At 47.1% G+C, this 22,715-nt stretch overlaps 1 protein-coding gene across 1 annotated transcript in view; it reads right to left on the minus strand.

Annotated features, from left to right (window-relative positions):
- The window catches only part of PDGFRB (platelet derived growth factor receptor beta), an 82,765-nt gene extending 65,424 nt beyond the window's left edge, over window positions 1-17,341 (minus strand). The window contains exon 1 of the mRNA XM_083487971.1: window positions 16,496-17,341. The gene's annotated coding sequence lies outside the window, so the exon portion shown is untranslated. The remainder of the gene's footprint in view (window positions 1-16,495) is intronic.
- Window positions 17,342-22,715: the final 5,374 nt, after the last annotated feature.

The raw sequence follows: 22,715 nt of genomic DNA on the forward strand, positions 1-22,715 counted from the left end.
GTGCGGTGCCTTGTAGGGAGTGAGCACCGATCTGTGGAATACCGGATGCATTCTGGAACCCTCCGGAAGTGCCAGTCTGAACGCTACCGGGTTGACCTGCTCTTCGACTTGGTAGGGCCCCAGTTGTTTATGCCCTAGTTTCTTCTTGGCCAACGACCTGGCCGGCACTGCGTGGGCTGCTAACCAAACCCAGTCTCCCACGTGGAGCTCTTCGCCAACCCTTCTGTGCTTGTCCGCTTGTACCTTGTATGCGTGCTTGGCCAGCTCCAGGTGGCGCCTCAGCTGATCGTGGACTTCCTGCAGCTCCGACGCGAACGCATCTGCTGTCTGCGGCTCCCCCTCTCCCATTCTTTCCAGTCCCGGGAAGGTTCTGGGGTGCCTCCCGTTGTTGGCGAAGAACGGCGTGACCCCCGTGGACACGTGCTTCGTGTTGTTGTAGGCGAACTCGGCAAGCGGCAGGTAATCCACCCACGTCGCAGGCTGTTGATTTGCATAACATCTCAGGTACTGCTGCATGATGGCATTGACCCGCTCCGCTTGCCCGTTGGTCTGCGGGTGTCTCGCCGACGCCAGGTTGATCTTGACGTTCAGGAAGCCCATCAGCTTCTGCCAGAAATTCGAGATGAACTGCCGCCCCCGGTCGGACAGAATAGACCGTGGCAGACCGTGAACCTTGAACACGTGGTCTATGAACAGTTTGGCGGTTTGCTCCGCCGTGGCCACCTTAGCACACGGAATGAAATGCGCCATCTTGGAAAACAGGTCTACCACCACCAGCACTGCCGTCTTGCCCCTCGAGCTGGGCAGATCCGTGACAAAGTCCAGGGCCACCCTCTCCCAAGGTTCGACCGGAGTTTGCAGCGGTTCCAACAGTCCGGCCGGCGGTTTGTGCACTGGTTTGGCCCTCTGGCAGGTGTCACACCTCGCCACGTAGTCTGCGACCTCCCCTCTCATTCCAGGCCACCAGAAATCCCTGGCTACTAGTTCCACCGTCTTCTCCTTGCCAAAGTGCCCGGCCGTGGGCACGTCGTGCAGCTGCTGCAGCACCTTGGCGCGAAGGTCGTCTCCCGGCACGTAGATGGCCCCTTTACGGATGAGCAATCCATCTCGTAGCTGGAAACCGTCGGCCGCAGCCGTGCCCCTTTGCACCTCTGCCATCTTTGCTTGCGCGAAGGAGTCATCCTGCAACGCTCGTCGCACCGCCTCCAGGTCCACGGTGGCCGCGGCGCACGCCCATACTGTTGGTGCGAAGATGTGCATGGCGGCCGCTGGCGTTGCGTCCTCCAGATACTGTGGCTTACGGGAGAGGGCGTCCGCCATGATGTTAGTGTCCCCCGGGACATACTCTATGCGGAAGTCGAAGTTCGCAAAAAACTCAGCCCAACGTATCTGCCTCTGGTTTAGGAACTGTGCCGTGCGCCAGTGCTCCAGATTCTTGTGGTCCGTGCAAACCTGCACCGTGTGCTTGGCGCCGATCAGGAAGTGCCTCCACGCTTTGAACGCTGCATGAATGGCCAGCAACTCCCTGTCCCAGATGGTGTAGTTCTGCTCGGACTTGCTGAGCTTCCTGGAGTAAAACGCTGCCGGTCGCCACACCCCCTGCTGGTCCTTTTGCAGCAGGACCGCCCCCACGGCTCTGTCCGAGGCGTCTGTCTCCACCCTCATCGGCCTGCTGGGGTTGACGTGAAGCAGCTGCTCTTCCGACGCGAAGAGACGCTTGAGTGCCTGAAAGGACTGCTCCGCCTCCTCTGTCCAAACGAACTTCTTTTTCTTGGAGCTAAGCGTGTCTGTGATGGCCGCTGTCTGCATAGCGAAGCCCTTGATAAACTTGCGATAGAAGTTCGCAAAGCCGACAAACCTCTGGACCTCCTTCCGGTTGCGTGGACTCTTCCAATCCAATACCGCGCGAACCTTGGCGCTGTCCATGGCGAGCCCCTTGTCAGACAACTTGTAGCCCAGAAAATCCACCTCCGTCACGTCAAATTGGCACTTCTCCAGCTTGGCGTAGAGCCTATGTTGCTTTAGTCTGGTCAGCACTTCCTTGACGTGTCTGTCATGCTCCTGCTGCGATTCCGAAAAGATCAGGATGTCATCTAAGAAACAGACGCACGTCTTGTAGAGAAGTCCCGCCAACACGTGATGCATGAAAGCTTGAAAAACGTGGGAGCCATTTTGCAATCCAAAGGGCATAACTCTGTATTCGTAGGTACCCAGTGGCGTGAACATGGCCGTCTTCCACTCATCTCCCTCCCGCATACGAATGAGGTTGTACGCCCCTCGCAGGTCTAACTTGGTGAACACTTTCCCCTTCCGCACCTTCGCCAGGAGGTCGTCGATTCGGGGCATGGGGAAGTCCGACGGCTTGGTCCCATTGTTTAAAATGCGATAGTCCACGACCAGTCTTTTTTGGGGCGTGTCTCGCTTTTTAACAAAGAATACTGGACTGCCCCCCGCTGCCTTGGACTCTCGGATGAAACCGCGCTCCAAATTATGATCTATGAACTGTTTGAGTTCCTGCAGCTCGTCCTCTGACATGGAATACAGTTTCCCCTTAGGCAGCGCCACCCCCGGCAGCAGGTCAATCTTGCAGTCATATGGTCTGTGAGGGGGTAGCCTGTCTGCCTCCTTCTCGCAGAAAACTTCCAAAAATTCTGCGTACTTGTGGGGAATCGCTTGCAGCGTGCCTAGCAGCAGCTGTGACTCCTCTTCCTCTCCTTCCTGCCGGGGCACGATGCAGTGTTCAGCACAAAAGGAAGAGCCGAAGATCAGCTGCCTCTGGTACCAAGCCAGCGTTGGGCTGTGCTTGTCCAGCCAACTCATTCCCAATACAATGGGCGTATCCGATAGTTGAGTGACATTGAAGCTGATGATTTCTTTGTGATTTCCAAGTCGCATCGCCATGGGCGGCGTCTGCTTCACCACTTGCCCCCCTAGCAACTCCCTGCCATCCACCGTGACAACCTGCAGGGGCAGTGTGGCCGGCAGCAACTGTATAGCGTGCTTGTCGACAAAGTCCTGCCCTATAAAGTCCGCGTTGCTGCCCGAGTCAACTGTGATGGGCACGTCAGTGGTGATTCCATTGGGCAGCTGGAGAGATGCGGTGAGCCTCACCACTGGTTTGGGCGGGAGGGGGTTCACGGGCTGTAAAACCTCTGGGGACTGCGTCACTAACACGTCTGGCTGGGCCCCAGGGCCTCTTCCTCCAGCCAGACTGCGTCGTTTCCCTGCTGTGGTCCCCCTTGCTGCGTTGCTGCAGTCACCATTGCCGAGGCTGCAGTAAGCTTGTGGAGCCTCTGGGGACACTCTTTTGCCATATGCCCTGGCTCCTCACAGACGTAACACTTCCTGTTCCCTCTAGGAGGCTTCGCTTTCACTGCTGCCGGTGCTAGGGCTCTGGTTGCTGACTGAGCCCTTGCACCTCCAACCTCCATAGGTTCGGCTCCTCCTCCTGGCGGAGGCGTGGATTGCGCCCGCGCTGCTTCTCTGGGAAGGAAGGAGGGGCCCCTGGCTGGTTCGCGCCCTCCACGCCCTTCGTCCCTGCTCCACGGACGTCCTTCCAGCCTCACCCCCACTGCCAGTGCCCTCTGAACGACCTCCTGGGTGGTTCGGGGTCTCTCCCCCCTCGCGATCTCATCTTTAATCGAGTTGTGCAGCCCCTCCCAAAAGAGGTCTCTTACAGGAGCCGAATCTCTGTCCCATTCCAGGGCACTGACCAAGGCGAAAAAGCGGGCATGATACTGCCTGACGCTGGCCCTCCCTTGTCTCAGCCCATGCACCTCCTTCCGTGCAAGATCCACGTCAATACTTGATAAAAAACACCCATCCATCGCTTTAATAAAGGCATCTGCATTCTGGAGCGCCGGATCCTTATCTCTCCATAAATTGCGTAGCCATGCTCTAGCATCCCCATGCAAATGGGACATGATGAATCCCACTCTCTCTTGCTCATCTCTAAAGTCTTTATGCAGCAGTTGCAGTGCGCACAGTACGTCGGCTCTAAAGTTGGGATACTGTTGCAGGTTCCCATCGAAGTGAGAGACCAGCCCGCCTGTCCGTCTCGCCAACCCAATTCCCTCCTGCCGGGGTGTCTGCTTTGTCAGCACGTCTAACCTGACCTGGAGATCCCTGCAGGCGGCAGCTGCTTCCTCCTCTCTCTTCCTGGATGCGAGAGCCTCGGCATTCAGTTGTGCCACTGCTTTTCTGAGTTCCTCTATCTGCTGCTCAGCCGTCATGTCGTCTGCCGTTCGTGAGCTCGCTAGTAGGCACCTGTTTCTCTCCCCTCCTCGAGGCTGTAGATGCCCACAATCGTGGGACGGAGCTTACTGTCAGAGCTGCTTGAAGATCCTAGCTCACAGAGGATCACGCTAGCCAGCGATCATTAAGTAAAAGTCTTTATTGAATTACAGTTTCCATTCTCACGCTGCTGCGCGCAACTCTACGTCTAGTAGCTAGATCGGCGAAGCTCCGTCTGAGTCTCCGCCCCGTGTGCACCAACTTAATATCCTAGCCTTGCTCCACCTTTTCCGCCTGACTGTCCTCCTCTGGGTCCCTCTACCCCCCGGGGCTTCTTCCTTCCGGGATTCTTCTGACGCTGACCCGGACCCTCCTGCCTCCTTGCGCCGGGCTTTAGGACCTGGTTCCCTTTCGGGGCTGCTTACTGCGCCGCCTTCCTCTGCATTTGAACTTGGCGCGCGCGCCCAACCTTCCACTTTCCTCTTAACCGTTTCTTCGCTCCCCGATGGAGGTGTGGCCACTCCTGACTCATGCCCTCCCTCCTGTGGTGAGCTGCCAGCGCTTCCCCCCTGGCTCCTTTCCTCTTCCCTGCTTCCTGGCGGTGACGCTGGTCCCGATTTCCAGCTGCTCCCCCCTGAGTCCCCTCTGGCTCTATCTTCCTGGGGTGCCCCCCTAGACTCCCCCCTTGCCCTGGCCACTGGTGCTCCTTTCTGTGAATCCTCTGATTCACTGGAAAGACTAGGAGATCTCGGGTCGTCGTCATCACTCATCTTTTCTTCTGCCTCCTCCCCTTCGCTCTCTGTTTCCTCCCTTGCCCGTGCCTCTGCTCCTAAACCCCTGACATACACGTAGGCCCTATTCAAGCATTCGGCTCTGTACAAGCAATCACCAAGCATGATCCCAATGTCCCAAATCCACACATTCATGGATATATTATTTTCAATGATATTTTTTTCAGTGGAAAAGCAATGGGTCAGGTGTCAGCCTGGCCTAATTTCCAGGTCTGCTTCTAACTTTTTGGTTGAAAAGAAGGTGTTTCGGTGACTCATTCTTTTCCACATTAAATCTTTAAAAAACCCCATGCCACTTTAAATTTCTCTACAGAGTAAATCTTCGAGTAAATATGCATATGCACAGGGCCTAGCACAATGTACCCCTTCTCTTCACTTAAGGTGTGCAGACCCAACTAGCATGCAAATTATGTATGAACAAGGTATTTCTGTAAGCCTCCCTGCAAATACGATTGAAGGGTGGAATAAAAATACTTATAATAAATAAGCAAAACCACTCTTCTACATCAAGGGTCAGAGTGGCACCTCAGCTCTGGGGACCAAATGTGGCCCTCCAGGCCTCTCTATCTGCCCCATCCACATTCTCTCCTCGGACCGTACCCATCACCTGCCCTGCTCTGCACTCTCGTTGAGTTTTGCCCAACTGGAATGTCTCCTTGAAGTGTAATAATGCTTCTTGCTTGCCTGTATGAAGGATGGAGTGGTGTGTGTGTGTGTGTGTGTGTGTGTGTGTGTGTGTGTGTGTGTGTAGCTGCTTGCCTGGTAGGGTGGAAGCAAGTGACACTAGCTTTCTGGCTTTGACATCACTGCTGCTTACTTGGAGATGGTGGGAGGAAGTTGGAGCTGCATGGGTGCACTGGTAGAGCCAATGCAGCCATCTACGCTCGTACCCACCTAGTAAGCAGGGCACTGTTTCTGCCATGGCTTTTGCAGTTGACTGGGAGACCTTGCTTGATCCTTGTCTCTTTCTTCTATCAGTCCTCCTTGGTACTGATCTCCTAGAAAGGTACAGTAGTGCCTTGTGGGGCGGGATGGGTAAGAATGCCTTGCTCTTCCGCCTTCACAACAGAGCTGCATTGTTGCAACTTATCTGAGAGGAGACGCAAGGCACGGGGAGCTCAGCATGGAGCATGGTGGTGAAGCCAGTCTGGACACCAAGCTCCCTATGCCTCACCCCTTCTCCTTTCAGTAAGCAACAGCAATGTGATGTACTGGGAATGCAGGAGAGCAATACAACCCTCTTCACACGCCCCACTGGCCACCACGGGGAAAAGGATATTATTAACCATGCATGTAGCTCACAGACCATCTCATCTGCCTTGCTTACTGAAACAATTCAACAAGTGCCCCTTTTCTTATGTGGCACAGAAAATGCAAATGCTACTGAAATGACTGGCTTGTTAGCCGCCCCATCCTCAGCAAAGCTCAGCCCTCTGTAGCAGGAGGAGGAGGCCTGGTACACAGAGAACATTCTGTTAGTTCCATGAGCCTCTCCATCTCTCAGGGATACGAAAGCCACAAGAAGGAAAAGGGGGAAACAAGCCAAGATATACTCATTCCAGGCCTGGCATACCATCAGCCACAGCCACACACAGAAATTCCAGCTTTTTTTGCACAATGCCAAGCAGCAAACTTGCTGCTAGTTTTTGCAGGACGCTTCAGTCAGACAGATGGGATATAGTTACTGGATGTTAGCTGTGCCTCCCCACCCACCCTAGTTCAGATATAAAAGTTGTTTTCAGGGTCAGCCCAATATACTTTGCTGCCTGAGGAAATGGACAAGATGGGGAAGGGCTCAGACCACATAAGCACACATGGCTCCGACCTTCAACAGTCAGTGGGTTCAGGTGGATGGCTGAAGGGGCTTCACCACTGCCTCCCCCCACCACCCAGCATCTAACACCTGAGGTGGCCACTTCACTCTACCTAACAGGGATTGGCCCTGGAAGTTTGGGTAGTGATTTTGAGTGGAAAACTAGCCGTCCAAGGAAGGGTTAATCAGCCCCACCACCTTCTATTTTTCCATTTAAACTCAGTCTTTTAAGGTTTTGTTGGTTGGTTAGTTGTTTTAGAGCCAGGGGAAAGATTCCCATGCCTTCATGTCGCATCTAGTTTGGACCTGAGCCATGTGTTGTGTGTGTGTGAGAGAGAGAGGGGGGGGAAAGGGGGAGAGGGGAAGAGTGTGCATTTCACACATACTCACAATTCCCTTATAGTAATGATGCCATTGTGAAGGCAGCTTGGGATTTACTAAAATGCACCCAAACATTGTTAAAATCAATGCAAACGAAAGAAAGAGAGGGGATCGTTCAAACTGATACAGAAAGGAAATCCCAGGTGTGAATGCTTGGATGCTAATTCAAACAGGGCTGCCACTGTTTCATGGCATGCTCTGCATTGATATGAATACCTATTCTTCCAGGGAGAAAATGCACCAGGGGTGTCATGGGAAAAACCTACAGTGAAACAGCAGAAGGCAACATGACACCAACTTCCAGCAGATTCTAGCCAAAAAGGAATGAAAACAGACAGAAATAGAAAATGGTGTGAAACATGAAGTTAGCAAAATAATTAGCAAATGGTCCATCAGACAGTACGTCCTTTAAACTGGGGAAATACTCTTTTTTTCTGTGCTAAGAGGCATAGTCACAGTCATTCTGTCATCTAGCATGGAACTAGAAGCTTGGTGTGTTGTGCTTTAGTGTCTTATAGTCTTTTTCTTAACTGTCTCAGTATGGAAATAATAATAAGGAAAAAAGCTAGACCACTGTGATTTGCATCCTTCTTCAGCTGGTAGCACAGACACCATAGCCCTGCAATATATCTTATTTTTGACCTCCTAATCTGACATCCTTGGAGTAAACAAGCAAGCAAACAAACAAACAAACAAACAAGCAAGCAAGCAAGCAAACAAACAAACAAATCTAACTCTCAGTGCTTACCAGGAACATAACTACAGCCAATCAAATCTCAAGTCTCCTTTTCTTTCTCAACACTAAAAAAGTTCATCTTTACCAACTACCTCTAGTATATACTTACAGTCAGAGAGCAGTATGTCTCTGAATACCAGCTACAGGGGAGTGCAAGTGGAGCGAGTGCTCTTGTACTCAAGTTGCACTCATACATTGTGGTCTTGTTTGTTTATTAGGTATAATTATAAGCCCACTTAGCATCATCATCATAGTACATCAGCATACAACAATAAAAACAGAACAACTAGAAACAGGTGAAACTTCTTAAAAAGCATCCAGCTACTTCATGTGAATAAACATCCTTGTGGGGAAGCCTGTAAAAATAATGCACTTTTTAGCACCTGACAAAATGTTATCAATATTACTGGAGTTGCAGTGAGCTGTGTGTTGCACAGGGCAGGTACTGCTGTGTTGAAGGCCCTAGTCTGAACTGCCATGGAATGTACCTCTGGCCTCATGCAGCACTTCAAGAAAGACCTGCACATGTAACTGCATTGAACAGGCAGCTATATCGTGGTACCTCAGCTATCTTGGCCCAAAGTTCTTTAGGGCTTTATGTACACGAACAATAAAATCTTAAGCTCAGACCAATCTTAGGCTTGGACCAATAGCATTTTAGCAGTTCCCTCAGCAATGATGTTATGTGCTGATACATAACAAGGCAATCCTGGCCACAAGCCATGTTGCTGCATTTTGCACTAGCTACCGCTTCTGGACCAAGCAGAAGGGCAGCCCAACATAGTGCTTCCAGAATACATACCTATTCCTTCAGAGGGAATGCAACCCCATCCAGAACAGGTAACTGACCTTTGCCCTGGAAAGTAGAACCACTGGTTGCAGGACCTCTGTCATATCAGATTTCAGTTTCAGTTTCAGCCCACATCCAGGCCTGCACTGCAGGCAGACACTGGCCCAGTCCTGATTCAGATATCACAGTGAAACAGAACTGGGTCTCATAATGATGACACAAATCTCCTAGTACACAATCCCAACTATGAAACAGCATGGGAGTTTCCCATAGGCATTTGGTGTGCTATTGTGGGGACAGAATACTGGGCTAGATTGGGCTTTGGTCTGATCTGGCAGGGCTCTTCTCATGTACTTTTACTTTGAGCATTTGAATCAAGATCTGATTTTTGGATCTATGAGTACTGAAGAGTTAATGCCCTGATTTCCCCATCTTGAAAGAATTCTTCTCTTAGCTGCAACTATGTATTGGAAAATTCCCAAGTTTGGAAGGGGGAAATCTGCAGTACTTTAAGAAAGAGGGACAGCACACACACACACACACACACAGAGAGAGAGAGAGAGAGAGAGAGAGAGAGAGAGAATGCACAAGCCTCAGACAAGCAGGTATTCTATTTTACAGCTTGTTGGAGGCAAAAATAAATGAATAAATCAGTACTCTGGAACTGAGGTGGCATCCAGCTTGCAAAGGGAGAATATGCCTTCAGAGAAAGAGGCTCAAGATGGTTTAGTTTCTCCTGGCCCTGATTCAGAGCAAACCACAAAGCAAACATACTTTCAGTATAAATAAGACAGTGTGTCTCGCCAGTTAAAGCAATTCAAACATGAATGTAGCAATTTAATTGGTGCCAATTACTGTTTCTCGGTAGCATTAAGAATTTAGTCACAGCTCCTTAAAATACTGCAAACACCAAGAAAAAGAAGGTAGTGCTCAGAAAAGTGGCCCTGTACCAATGACTAGCCCTGTTGAGCTTGCAGTCTATATTGCTGGCCATAGTTTTCTGCTAAACAAGCAGATGCAAGAAAGGCTTATCCAAGCATGGAAGCCAAGTTATGGTGAGGTATTGAAAAAAAATCAGCAATTAGTACCCATTCCATCCCACTGGGAACTTCTAGGATTATCTTCCAGAATTATTTTTCTCCTAGGAACAGAAATGCCCTTGTTTCCCCTGGGTGATAGCCTCAAACTCAGGTCTTCTCTTTTGCAGCAGGTGCCATACATGGCTAAGCAAGCTAAGACATTGATCCAACAAGGGAGGTGGCACCAGGATGGAAGGTGAAGCTGGCACTGATGCCAGGGGCAAAGTAAGCAGCATACATGGGGATGGAGTGGAGTGCAGGAGGGAAGCTGTACTGCTCAGAGAAGATTTGTGTTGTGTGTGGGGCACACAAAGGGAAGGGTTTCTTTGTCACTACTGTTTCCCAGTCCAATGGATGTTTCAGTTTGGTTTTCTCCTTTACCATCTCAGACCTTGCAAAAATATTATGCTTTTACTTTAGCTTTCATGTGCAAATAAATATAACTTTAAAATAATATTATAAATAAGTGTGTGTGTGTGTGTGGCTCTTGAGGATAAATTAGAACAGTGGGGCAACCAAGCCACATGGGTGGGGTATTATTATTATTAATTATTATTATTATTATTATTATTATTATTATTATTAAATTGAAAACCTGCTTGTTAACATCACAGTGTGAGATACAGATAATAAAATGTATTTTAGAATTATGGCCCTGTGCTATTTTGAAATGTATTATGAATTTGCCATTTTTCTTTGGATGGTTTGCTAGAGCACTGATCCTATGACTAGGCAGCTTCTGTGGCATTTTATTATTAGATTTTTATGAATGCAAACCTTCACTACAAACACTGAGCAAGTAGGACAGTTCTTTATTGGAGCAAATGATGTAAACAATGCTGACAGAAAACTTTTTTGAGTCATCCTGATCTCTTATCCTAGTCCAGGAAATTTGAGGAGAGTAGAAGATAACTGCATTGTTAGGATGATGTTTGCTATCTATTCTGCTTTTTTTTTCTCTAATGAAAAGATCAGTTCTTGAAAAGGTTCTTCCTTTGTTTGTAATGAAACTATTGTTTCCCTTGCTCTATCCCCCCCCAAACATGTCATGGGGCCACAGTGAGAGCAATCTATCTATATAGCTAGTTGTTTCATGTTCATTTCATTTCACAAAATTGAAACACTGCTTGATTGTAATAAAAAAAACTTCTAAGCAGTTTACAACAAATAAAAATAAAACATATTTGAAAGAAAGATGGTTGTTTATTCATTCCAACCTAGCAGTTCGAAAGCACGTCAAAGTGCAAGTAGATAAATAGGTACCGCTCCGGCGGGAAGGTAAACGGCGTTTCCGTGCGCTGCTCTGGTTTGCCAGAAGTGGCTTAGTCATGCTGGCCACATGACCTGGAAGCTGTACCCCGGCTCCCTTGGCCAATAAAGCGAGATGAGCGCCGCAACCCCAGAGTCGGTCACAACTGGACCAAATGGTCAGGGGTCCCTTTACCTTTACCTATTCATTCCAAACATTTTAATGCTGTGTTTCCAAAGTGGCTTCACCCCTCCCCCCAAAAAACAAGCATAAAATAGTGCCCAATTAAAAAAATGAACAAACAACAAGAATATATGTCCATGAAAATGATATGTATTGCAACCCCCACCCCCACCCCAAAAGGCCCGTGAGAAGGCACTATACACTTCTGGACAGAGTTTTTCCCCATTACCTTCAAGCAACTGATACAGAGGCTTTACTTCTAGTTGTGAAAGTAGTTCACATGAAGTAGGGACACAAATCAAGGCCTGATTAGAAGATTGACGTTGAAATAGAGCTTTATATCCCAGGAGCATTACTACCAGAGACCCCTGAACACCTTTCAGCACTATTGCATCTTGGACAGACATGTGTAAACAATGGATGGGATTCAAGTCCCCATGCCCACCCATAAGCATTTCAAATTATGCAGAAGAGCTTTTGCAATGTTCTCTTCTAGCTGCCAGCTGCTTGCACTATACCAGATGTCTGGGTGGTGGTAGACTTTTAGAAATGGCTCTTTGGATTGCTTAGTGTCAGCAGAGAGGTTAGCAATGTGAGGAAGAGGAGAATAAGAGAACAGGCCTATGATTTATGAGTTCTACTAAGATAAGTCTATCAATTGCAACAATTGCTACACTGATATATATATTTGGAGACTATATAAGCTATGTACTTAATTATGCCCTGTTTATCCATCAGTTCAAAAAGGTTCTCTAGAGCTGTTTCAGCATCTCAGGAAACAATGCACAGCTCATGATGTTCCTATCAAAAATATTCTGTTTGGGATTTCTCTCTCTTTAAATGGAATTAAACTCCCAGCAGCATTTTAACTCCAACCTCTGCCTCACTTTTTTGAGTTGGAATAAGTTAACCCAAAATAATTCCAAAGTTTTAACAAAGCCTTCTTCCATTAAAATCAATGAGAACATTCTGAGAAACTGTAACAGGACTAAAGGACACAAACCGCAATTCCCAGGTCACAGAGTCACAGCTCGCCCTGGATGTTTTGTGAAGGGGGGGGGGTTAGTGGGAACCACATGTCCTTTTACACCAGAGTCAAAGGAAATGGAAGAAGTCAATGGGACTACAGTGTATAATCTATTCATTTGGGAAACAACTCTTGGAAACATAATTTTCTTCTTGTTGTGAAGAAAACATATTTGCATGGAGAAAAGTAATGTGTAAACTGTCCTATCACTCAGCAACTGTGGCACATCCTGCAGTCAGCATGGCAGAAAACTGTATTGCCACAGGTAATGTTTCTGGCCATATCTATTATCCTGTGTTTTCCTATTACAGCTTGGGCGTTTGGGTCAAGATGGTTCACATATAGAAGAAAAGCATTGTGTGAATACTAATAAACAGCCCCACACCACACACAAATCCACATCCTAAAATTTTGCGCTAATTAATCTGGAATAATTCATGTGCTGGAAGAGTAGGGTGAAACACCCTTTTATTTTTTAAAAAACCCATTAAGTGTGAATATCTATTCCAATTTTCACTGCATTGTGCTGTCATTGCTGGTATTATTATTGTGATTGACAGCCATTGTCACAGATGGCACTATTATGGTATTTCTTGGTTGTGATATAGTCAGAAAAAAGTAGGATACATGTTTTACGAACTAATGAATTAATGATGCAAGAACAAAATGGTACTGAATGTGCTGATACTATCATACAACAGCATATAGTGGTGGGCAGTTTTTCATTTGAAATGTGGCAAGCAGTTTTGAAGTATTATTTTTAAAAGAAACCTTTTTTAAAAAAGAAAGAAAGATGCCATTTCTGAAGAGAGTGATAAACATGCTGAAACATTAATTCTAGAGGCTGTTTCAGTACTTTGATCACTCAGGTCATCATCCAGAGATGTTGCTATGCATGAAGATCTGCCCTTTGAACAGATGTATAGCACTGTCTGTGATGGTTGTCCTTAAGTGTAAAATGGGAAACAGATGCTACAATCAGTTTTTCTCTCCATCCTCAAAACCTGTGATAATCACTGTCAGTTGATAGTGCTGATCATCTGTATATAGATTGATTGGGTTCTGATACAGCAAAGGTTTTGTGTATGCAAATATGTGTCAGTTGTGCATTTTTTGTCCATGCTACATACGTTTCACACAAGAAGTCCAATTTAAAATGCATCCACATACATACCATTCATGGGCATACACATGAATTTTTCCAGGAGGGACAAATTAAATACTCCAAATGAATAAATAAATGTATACAAGTAGTATCAGAGAATGGGTTAACCATTTCTCGTAGCTCAGTCGACTGAGCAGCAATGAGCCCTGGGTAACCTTGGCCTCTGAGAAACTAATATTCCAGGTCTGCTTCTCTGTTGTTTCTCAATAGATAGACGAGAGGTTCATCAATGAATAGATCTGGCGCTCTTCATCTCCTCCAGCACTCTCCATTTAGGATCCCCAGTAGCTAGTATTCAGAGACGTGACTCTCTATGCATGTAAATATATAATATGGGTAGTTGGCAAAACATATGCTGGGTCCTTAGCATGATGAGTAGTATTAACATATTTGCATGATATTTTGTCAAGGGCACAGCACTGCTGGATGGGAATAGCCCAATCCAAGTGGATAGCTCAGTTGGTTAGAGTGTGGTGCTGATAACAGCAAGGTTGTAGGTTTGATCCCCACATGAGGCAGCTGCATATCTTTACATCACAGGGAGTTGGACTAGATGGTCCTTATTGTCCCTTCCAAAATTATTTTTTAAGTAGAGAACCTCACCATATTGTTATGATTGTAACATTATAATGAAATGACAGTATAGGCACTCAAGAAAGTCACAACAGAAACTCTGCTTCCAGTAAGGATCACAATGAACGCGCTTATCAAACAGTGATAAGCATATGTGGTAACAATAGTTGCAAATTTACCGGTGCTCAGTAAAAACATAGCTTTTGGATTGTTGACTGTGAAAACAGTAAAAATGATCATGCTAAGCAGAAGCAAGTTGTCTACAGTATCTACATCAGTGTTGGGTTGTAGAGATGCGCAATTGTCCAAACCTTCTTTTGAGTAACAATAATATAAGAAGTATATGGCATTTTTCTAGTGGCTGCAGCAGAAATAAATAAGAAGGGGGACTCGCAAAAGGGCATAGGAAGCTGCCTTATACAGCAAGTCAGGCTATTGGTCCATCTAGCTCAGTTTCGACAACGCTCACTGGGCCTTTGGAAAGCAGGGTTTGGGGTCGGGAGTCCAGCACTATCTAAAGATATCAGGAACTGATCCTGGCGCCTTTCGCATTTAAAACGTGTGCTGTACCACCGAGCTACAGCCTCTCCCCTAAAACTTAAAGTAGTTTAGTTCCTGGCACAGAGATGCAAGGTATGACAGCAACAGGTGATGTCTCTTACTGCACAGTATATCTGTTTTACACCTTGAGAAGCACCAGTGTGTGAGTTCATTTAGTGGAATTTTAGTCCCATGTATAAGAACTGCAGATGTCTGGAAGGAACCATAGATAGAGTCATGGTTCCTCTGAAAATAGAGAAGGAAGGAAGGAAAGCTTAAGAAGCAAGTAACATGGAATACTTTTCTGCCTAGAGACCATGGCGAGATACTTCCAGAGTGCACAAGAATGGGCTTTATTCATTTTGCACCAACATATAAGCTTATTAGATTTTGTAGGCATAGAAAATCATATTGGCATAAGTGAGAGGCTTTTAGAAGTATTTTAGCTGTTGCTGGAACAGAAAACAAGACAGACACAAAGCGTGATAGAACATTTTGTGGTTACGAAGGAGGTGCCAATCAGTTTCAGGTAGACTTGTGGTTATGAAAAGTCACCAAAAGCAGGATATAGTGAAGGAAACCTATCCATTTATTTATTAAATTTGTTTCCCACCCTTCCTCCCAAAGGAGCTCTTCTACTGATTGAAACAACTTATTGTTATTTGGGAAGGGGAATGTTATTGACCAATGGCTTTGCCAGCTTTTAGCATAAAGGTAATAGTAACATTTGGTGCAGCATTGGAAGCGCATATAACATCCAGGCAAACTCTCTGCCAATCCAGGTAACATCAAGCGCAGCAGAGTCCCTCCTTTCTACTTTGCTTAAGATCTTTTAAAGTGCTTGGTGCTTTTGCTCTTGTGTGAAAGGGTGTGTAAGAAATTTGTTTGTTATCTTTCCAGCTAGTAAACAAAGTGTCCAAATCAGCACTTAACCACGTTTTGATTGTGCACTACTAGTCCAACTGACATCTGCTGACCCTCCCACCTACAGGTTTGGGGAGTTCCTGCCAATGGTGAGCTGCGGCCCCTCTGCAACTCTTCAATGATAAACAGTTCTAACCCCAGACATGGGTTAGAATCTAATCTTTCAACAGACAAACAGCCTGTTCTGATGCAAGACAGATGTTCCTTGTGGATGTTAGAGTGGCAGTCATGGGAAAAGATTCTCCTTCTCTGTCCAATCAATCCCCAGGAATCTAAGCTCCAAGAAGTTTTGAGCATCAGAAAGTTATTTTCAGGCATCAGGATCACAGGCATTCTCTTTCTGCTGATTAAAGAAGAAGAAAAAGACAGACCCAATAATAGCACTTTGTGCATCCCATAACTTAGAACTAACTTAGATCCTTTGCACAGATAGATAGATGGGCAACACACAGCACAGCGAGGGAGATGCCGGAGCACTGCTGCCTCTCCTTACCAGACCTTGCAAGAAGCAACAGGCTTCCTCCTCCCCACCCGGCTCTACTCTGGAGCCTGCAGGATGCTGAGAACAGTTCGTCCATAGAGGGGCATCCCAGGAGTTTGGGGTGGGGAGGAGGGGGCTAGGCAAGGAGACAACCCCATTTCAATCCCCGCAACCGTCTTCCTTGCGACGGCTGGGCTAAGGGGTTCAGCTCCTTTCCGGCCCTCTTGCAAGAGGCAGCCCCCCTGAAGCAGCAAAGGGGGCGGTGGGGAGGTCCTGCACCGCATCCCCTCTGCCAGGCGCCTTGGGAAAGCAGCGGAGAAAGAAAGCGAAAGATGCAGGCGAAGGATCCAGGCGTCTGCAAAGGAAACTGGCTGGGTTTGGCCTTTTGGAAACTTGTCATGGGGAAAAGGAACAAGGCTGCGGGCTCTCCACATCTGGATTTGTTAAAGGAGAGTTTCCATTCGCAGACTGGAAAAGCGAAAAGGAGGCGAGCTGCTGGGAGCGAAGGAGAGAGACCGCTTAGCGCTTACCTTACTTCGCAGAGGGGGCAGGACGGCTTTCGCCAGATCGCGCCCGGAACTTGCGGGGACTTTCACCTCTCTTTTATCCTTCTCCTGAAGTTCCCCCCGTTGCTTTGAGTACGCGACCCCAGCTTCCTTCGGCTGAGCTGCGCAGCCCTTTGCAGAGCCTGAGGGGAGGGAGAGTCGTCTGCAGCCCGGAGAGGCGGGACTGGGCGAGGGTGGGGGTGGGGTGTCCCCGCTGTCCAGCGCGCCGGCTGCCTTGCTGGTGCCTCTAGCGCATTTTATTACCCCCCAGAGCATTCGCCAGCATCCAAGGCTCCGCGGCTTTCTCGCAGCTCCGGAGCCTTTTTTCTATTTTCCTTCAGAAAAAGATGCCACGAATGCTGTGCGCGCGTGTTTGAACTTCTACTTGGCTCAAACTTTTTGGTCCTCTCTCGCAAAGAAAGATGTAGGGCAGGGGAATAAGGCTGAATCGATTTACTTCTTCTTTCTTGTTGGGAAAGACAGAGGGAAGACGCAAAGAAGCTTCAGTGGGGTAGACACAACAAACACCTCCGTCGGCCCCAAGGTGGGGTACGAGGAGACAGACACCAGCAGAACTTCAGTCGCCGAATTTGGGCGGGAGAGGGCGAGGGGAGCCTCTGGGAAAGCTCCAGGCGCCAAACAAAATAGAAACAAGAGGAACCAAAAGCGTGCGCGTTTTAATTCATGACTGGACTTTTTACGAATTAAACCGTGAAACTTCCCTCACACGCTGCTGTTTGTGTGTGCGTGTGAACGCGCCTCCTTTCGATTCTGGCCTCTCTCTCCCCTCTCCGCCCCTCCCGTCTTTTCCCTCCTCTCTCTGCTCTCCCCTTTCTCAGGATATGAGGGGATGTTTAGAAAATCCGCTGCCCACGCCAGCCGCTGACTCATGTTTTTATTAAAGAAGAGAGAGGCCTGTGCCTTAAAATTGCCTCCACGTCTTAAAATCCCTGCGCGCGCCAGTCCTCTCTTGGCCCCCTTTACCCCGCGCTCGCTGGCACCTAGCTTTCCCGGGAAGGGCCGTGCGGGGTGGGGGTTTCTGACGGGGGCGACCACGGTGGGCTTTGCCCAGCTCCTTATCGCCGAGATAACGTTTTTTTTGCTACAGGGCGGCTTTGTTTGCTGGGCGGAGCCGCTGTTTACAAGCTCCTTTGAAAGGCTTTTCTTTTTTCTTTTTCTGCCGAACAATAGAGCTTGTGGAATGGTTCACAGGCCCGAGTGGGACTCATGTGCCTCAGCATCGTCTGCTTCCGATTGATAGCCGGCCAAGAGGAGGCCGCTTAGCCATCCATCTTCAGGCCCCTCCGCAAATTAGCATACTGTGCGGTTCTCTTTTCTGATGGAGGCCTGGAAGCAAGACAATTCGGCATCTGAGGTGAACCAAACCATGGGAAGAAGGGGTGACTGAAGAGCTACACCAGGAACAAGGGAGGGGAATAAAGATCTACAATATCAGGGTCTGCTGCCCCTGTAGATACTGTGCCACCTGAGGCAGTCGCCTCATGTTGCCTCATGGGTGGGCCAGCCTTGCCTGGAAGAGAAACGAAGCACATTCATTGCTGGATATTGAGGATGTGCATTCTTCCCCTACCTGAAGAATGTGCAAGATTTATCAATATGCACACACCACTGTGATTTTTGCTTGCTTTCTTCTTCTTTGGCAATCACTCGTAGCCGAGTAAGATTGTCTTCCATAAACACAGTTTAAACAGTGAGTCCTAAGTGACTGTGGAGGCCAGTTCTGGATCCACATGTCCTTCCACAGTGGGAACATAGGTTTCCGGGTGGGAGCTGATCATGGTGAGGGTTTGCCAAGTGTGCCTTCCTCTTAGCTCATTTCTCCCTTTCGTCCTGAGTTCGAGCGTCTTCAAAGCCCATGACACCTTTGGTAAAGACTGTTCTCCAGTTGGAGCACTTGCAGGCCAGTGTTTCCCAGTTGTCAGCGTTTATACTACATTTTTAAAGATTTGCCTTGAGGGAGTCTTTAAACCTCTTTTGTTGACCACCAGCATTATGCTTTCCATTTTTAAGTTCTGAATAGAGTACAGTAGTTGCTTTGGAAGACGTTAATCAGGCATCCACACAACATGACCAGTCCAACGAAGTTGATGTTGAAGAATCATTGCTTTGACACGGGTGATCTTTGCTTCTTCCAGTACACTGGCATTAGTATCTACCTAGGGTCCTGTGAATGCAACAAACAAACACACACATATCATACAAGTACATTCTTTACCGGTACAGCCCAGGTTTGGCTGGCTCAATGGCTGACTCAGATATGCATAATGTATGAAATAATCCTGTGAAATTCCAAAACTCATAGTCAGCCAATACTTGGGAATTAAGACCAAAATGTCACAATATAGCGAGCAAACTTTTCTGAAGACTCTTTATATGGTGATGGATGACGGAAAGCATCAATGTCATCCATACCTGAGATACTTGTGTTGAACTCTGGATTTGCAACTAGAATTTGCAAACAGTTCTTGCCATGCCACACCCTTGTTGGTTTTTCATAAGGAAAGCAGGCAAATCTTAAGGTTTGGGAAAATTTATCAGCTGTTTCAAAAGTTTCTCAAGACTTCCTTCCTGACATTCTAGTCACTGCACTGTGCATCTGAGATGCTAATCAGCTGAGCTGCTTGCTTATAAAAACTGTCAAAGAGTTTCTTGAGTTGGTCCTTTTTTAAAAGGAGTGTCATTGCTCAATTGTTGCATGTTTTCCTTTGAAGAAGCATGGCCATCTGGTGGGTATTGCATTCTCTGAGCACTTGACTCACAATATATTGTTCTGGGGAAATGCTGAGGGACCACTGCAGCTTCAAGTACTATATGTAATGTGCTTGGGCAAGGGTCACAATCATCTCATGAAAGTACTTGACATCATTTATGGAGAACAACATGCCCCATCCCATCAAATGCTGTATGCAACACAATTCCATTTGTGGATCTTCTTGGTTGTTTTTGTTGTTTTAACCTTATTGAAGGCTGCATTCTCTAGCTCTTCACTTCTCCAGCATATATCTTCCTTGATGTATATATTTTTCAACTTTGCACTGGCTGCCTGTGAGCTACCAAGCCCTAAATATCTTGCAATCCAGGTACTTAAAAGAAGGTATTGGTCAGAAATTTGCAGTTTGAGGACTGCACATGTTCTTCTCAACAGCTGTAGGATGAAGAATGGGGACCTAAGATAGGACGTTCTCAGTGGTGGTAGTGTGGCTATGGAACTCTCTCTCAGGGGAAATCAGGATGTTCTCCTCTTTACCTGCACTCAGGAAATTTGTAAAGCCTTTTTTCATTTATCCAGGCTTTAGGCCAATAATTTTATGAAGTTTGTCAAAGTTTTACCCCCAAACAAACTTGTTCAGTTCACCAGGCAATTATCAGGTGTAGTATATTTTTGAACTAATTTTTGAACCAATGCAGTTAAATTTCTTAAACTGAACTAATTCATTCCAAGCACTGCATAGGTATATTGCAATTAGAGACAACCAATGAATTTTAAAAACAGGTACGTAATACAATTATATGTCTTGCCTAGACAAAAAGGTTTTTAGCAGATGTCAAAAACAGTGAACACTAAAATATCAGTATTTGAAGATGTGGAGTTCTACTGAACTTGAGTCTTTTTATAGCAAAAGCAGTGCTATAAATTTGCTTGTTCGGGGGGGGGGATCCTTTTAATCCCTAGAGAGCTCTTTAAGGAACAGTCTGCTTTAAGTAGCACAAACAAGATGAAAAAACCCCCAAAGATATCAGGGACAAAATGTCAGAAACGGAAACAAAAATCAGTAAAGAAGTTCCAGAGGATTTGCAAAGCATCTTAGTTTTCTAGATCTTCATCTTTTATAATATAATTCGAAGAAAGTAGATAAAGAGAACATGATCAGGGAATAGCATCTTGAGATGTATATACACTAATGGCTGCTGCCCCTGATCTCTCCACTCGTCAACCTCATGTACCCACCACACTTTTGCCAACTACCCTTCTCCATCCCCTGACTAAACTCTCCTCCCTTTATACCTTACCCACCCATCCTCTTACAGCTAAGCGGACGGGTCTTTCCACAGCCACCCATACCTGCTACTTGGGACACATGCCTGCTTCTTTCCCCCACCCCCAATCTGGGCCTGTTTCTAAAAAAACTCAGCGTATGTGAACAGGTATATTACCATTTTCTTCTAAAATGAAGATGGTCCATTTTTGTATTCTGACAGCCACTCTGTTCTCCAGGCTGGAAAAGGTTAGTTTCATAATAAGTTTGGCACTAGCCAGCAGTAAAGCTTACCCATTAAACGGCACATGTGCTCAATACACAAAAATATCCCTATGTACATATTGCATAAAAATGTATAAATGATGGGAATCTGTTTTTTAAAAGGTCTTTGATAGGGTCACTAGAGGCTGAGTAAAATCACTTTGAAGCCTTATCCAGTTACAGCTGCCAGTTGTCCGTTTTGACATTAAAATTTGGTACATTTTTCATTCCTCCAGTAAGTTTTTAATGTATGCATGTGTGCTATAAAGGTGCTGGTATTCTTTATAACTTTAAATGGAATGTGGGATTACAACAACAGACTCCCAAATAAGATGCACTATTGGCTTGGTGTATTAATGCTCATGACGGAACTTAGATGGCATCCCAAACAGCAACAAGAGAGAAAACAACAATACTCCATTGGGGTGGGGGTGGCAGCGCACCAGGTTTTTCACAGGCTTCGAAAGGAGTGTTTGCCCTTGGGACAGCTGAGACGAAGGCATCTTGAACCATTTTAGCAGACTGGAAATTGGTGCAATGTGGTCCCCAGATGAAAGAGCAAATGGTTTATTTTATCTGCAACGATAGCAGCAAATGCTGAAATGGAGCCCAGAAAGAGACAGGAAGTACTGGTGTGATGTCAGGAGATATCACATATCCAGGCACGGAGTAACTGTTCTGTAGAGCACTGGTGCCTGTTGCTTCCCTCCTGGACCTTCTCTCTTTAAGAAAAGAGCAAACACTGGAAAGCTGCACCAAGTACGAATGACATACAGCTGAAGGCGTTTCTACATTATATATTTTTGCGGCGCTGACAGCATTATCTTTTAAAAGGAAGGCAGTCCTAAATTTGACATGTTCTGTAGAGATGAGATCAGGGGCAGCCGAAGATTAATGGCTGACTCACCAAATAGCAAGGATAGTTTTTGAGGGGTTGGAAATTCTGGGGCTCCAGGTTGTCCCCAACCCAAAGCCCTTCCTTCTGTGGGGCTAGGGAGCTGTTTACAGATGAGGCAAAGACCCTTTTTGCATTGCCAGAATTGTCCTCCTCTCATTTCACACATTCTTGGGCTCATCCATTGGCCGGAAAGCATTATCCTTGTGTGAGCTGGCTCATGTTGAACCTGTTGTCAGTGACTTTTGAGAGGGACCACTGGGCGCACCACTCTCAGTGGTAACTTGGAAGAAAGAGCACATGCATGCTGAACATTCTCCCAAGCTGCCTCTGAGCGAGCTTCTCAGGTGCTCTCTGCAGTGTGAGGAGGACAGCACCACTGGGATAATGCCAAAGGCCCTTTGCTAGTCTTGACCCCTCACCAAATGTCTGACTCTGACATCCTCTGAATTTAGCCCCAGTGGTTGCTGTGTTGACTGGAGTTGCGTGCCTGACATCTTGGGGAATCTGCTGACTCCCAGAGCCCCCTGCACGCTCCCTCCTTGCTGCTGCCACTTGCTCACTTGTCTCCTCCAACATTTGAGCTGCAACAAAGGGAAAGGGGTGCAGCAGTTTCTAATTGCCTTGTCCTTTCCTTCTGAGCAGTGGTGTTGACTGGCCCCAAGAGAGAGAGAGCAGTAGGGTAACAGTGGCAACAGTCCCCACTACCACACCACATCTGGATGCCATGGACTGGTTCGAAGCAGAGGAATGGTGGGAACAGTAGGTGGGGAACTATCGAGGGAAGAAGGCTCAGAGCCCAGGGAGTGGTGGTGGGACAAAAATGAGTGGGTAGAGGGAGAAAAGTGGGAAGAGGAGGTGTCAGAAGCTGGAAAGATAACAGGGTTTAGTGAGCTGGGAGAGTCTGTGGCAAAAAGAAGTCCAGAACCAGAGGAAGAAGCTGGAGCAGGATAGCGGGAGGAGGGAGGCCAAGAGGCAGAGATGAGTCAGGCTGGTGAAGAGTCATGTATGTCTCCCCCTCCCGCTGTGACAAGTGCCCCTCACTGTT

This window comes from Podarcis liolepis, assembly GCF_965112155.1.
Source record: "Podarcis liolepis genome assembly, chromosome: 2".
NCBI classification, from domain to species: Eukaryota; Metazoa; Chordata; class Lepidosauria; order Squamata; family Lacertidae; genus Podarcis; species Podarcis liolepis.